The sequence below is a fragment of the Macrotis lagotis genome, chromosome 4, assembly GCF_037893015.1.
Source record: "Macrotis lagotis isolate mMagLag1 chromosome 4, bilby.v1.9.chrom.fasta, whole genome shotgun sequence".
In the NCBI taxonomy this organism is placed as follows: Eukaryota; Metazoa; Chordata; class Mammalia; order Peramelemorphia; family Peramelidae; genus Macrotis; species Macrotis lagotis.
Window position 1 is genome coordinate 184,349,507 of NC_133661.1, and position 2,186 is coordinate 184,351,692.

The 2,186-nt window shown below is 35.0% G+C and overlaps 1 pseudogene; it reads left to right on the forward strand.

Annotated features, from left to right (window-relative positions):
• Nucleotides 1-233: 233 nt before the first annotated feature.
• On the forward strand, nt 234-677 carry LOC141520125 (small ribosomal subunit protein uS15 pseudogene; annotated as a pseudogene).
• The last annotated feature ends 1,509 nt before the right edge of the window (nt 678-2,186 follow it).

A 2,186-nucleotide genomic window follows, 5' to 3' on the forward strand; every position in this document is an offset into this window, starting at 1 on the left:
AGACTAGACAATATGACCAGAAAGGACAATGATCAATGTTGGAAGGGATGCGGGAAATCTAGGACACTACATTGTGGTGAAGCTTTGAACTCATCCAAACTTTTTGGAGAGTAATTTGGAATTATGCCCAAAGGGCAATAAAAATGTGCATGCCCTTTGATCCAGTAATACAATTACTGGGTCTATACCCTGAAGAGATCATGAAAAAGGGCATAAACCTGATCATTGCCATCATGGGTCGCATGCACGCTCCCGGGAAGGGCCTGTCCCAGTCGGCTCTGCCCTACTGCCGCAGCATGCCCACATGGCTGAAGCTCTCGGACGACGTGAAGGAGCAGATCTACAAGCTGGCCAAGAAGGGCCTGACGCACTCGCAGATCAGTGTTATCCTGAGGGATTCTCATGGAGTGGTACAAGTTCACTTTGTCACTAGCAACAAGATTTTGATAATCCTAAAGTCTAAGGGACTTGCCCCTGATCTTTCTGAAGACCTTTATCACCTGATCAAGAAAGCCATAGCTGTCCGCAAGCATCTGAAAAGAAACAGAAAGGATAAGGATTCTAAATTTCGTCTGATTCTTAATGAGAGCCAAATTCACAGACTGGCTTGGTACAAGACCAAGAGAGTGCTTCCACCCAATTGGAAATATAAATCATCCTCAGCTTTGGTTGCATAAACTTTGGTTTTATGTACTAAAATAATAAAATTACATTGATTTCAAAAAAAGGTCATAAACATCACTTGTACAAAAATATTCATAGCAACTCTGTTTGTGGTGGCAAAGAATTGGAAATTGAGTAAATGTCCATCAATTGGAGAATGGCTGAACAAATTGTGGTACATGTGCATTATGGAACACTATTGCTCTATTAGAAACCAGGAGGGATGGGAAGTCAGAGAAACCTGGAAGGATATGAATGAACTTATGCTGAGTGAGATGAACAGAACCAGAAGAACATTGTACACCCTAACAGGAACATGGGGTTGATAATTGATCTAAATGAATTTGCTCATTCCATCTGTGCAACAATCAGATAATTTTGGGGTATCTGTGATAGAGTATACCATCTCTATCCAGAGAAAGAATTTTGGAATTTGAACAAAGACCAGACTATTACCTTTAATTTTAAAAAATTATCTCATTATGTGGTATTGCTCTTTTATTTCATTTTTTCCCTTAAGGATATGATTTCTCTCTCAACATTCAAATTGGATCTGAAACAACATACCAAAACCTATGGGATTCATTCAAAGTGACTCTCAGGGGATATATTATAGCTCTAAATGCTTACATGAATAAATTGGAGAAAGAGGAAATCAATGAACTAAACATGCAACTAAAAAAAATTAGAACAAAACAAAAATCCCCAATGAAATACCAAATTAGAAATTCTAAAAATTAAAGGAGAAATTAATAAAAATCAAAAGCAAAAAAACTATTGAATTAATAAATAAAACCAAAAGTTGGTTTATGGAAAAAAACAATAAAATTGATATACCTCTGGTCAATTTGATTAAAAAAAAGAAGAAAACCAAATTGCTAGTATAATAAATGAAAAAGGTGAACTCGCCACCAATGAGGAGGAAATTAAGAGTAATAATTTGAAATTATTTTGCCCAACTCTATGCCAATAAATTTGATAATCTAAGTGAAATGGATGAATATTTACAAAAATAAAAGTTGCCCAGGTTAAATGAAGTAGAGATTAAATAGCAAGGTTGGTTCAATATTAGGAAAGCTGTTAGTATACTCAATTATATCAACAACAAACCTATCAGAAATCATGTGATCATATCAATAGATGCTAAAAAAGCTTTTGACAAAATACAGCATCCATTCCTATTAAAAACACTAGAGAGTGTAGGAATAAGTGGACTGTTCCTTAAAATAATTAGTAGTATCTATTTGAAACCATCAACAAGCATTATATTCAATGGGGAGAGAATAGAGGCATTCCCAGTAAGATCAGGGGTGAAACATGATGATTTTGATTACTTTAAATTAAAAAGCTTTTGCACAGATAAAACCAATGTAACCAAGATCAAAAGAAATGTAGTAAATTGGGAAACATGTTTACAACTAATGATTCTGACAAAGGACTCATTTCTAAAGTAAACAGAGAACTGAGTCATATTTTTAAAACAAAAAGCCATTTCCCAATTGACAAATGGTCAAAGGATATGC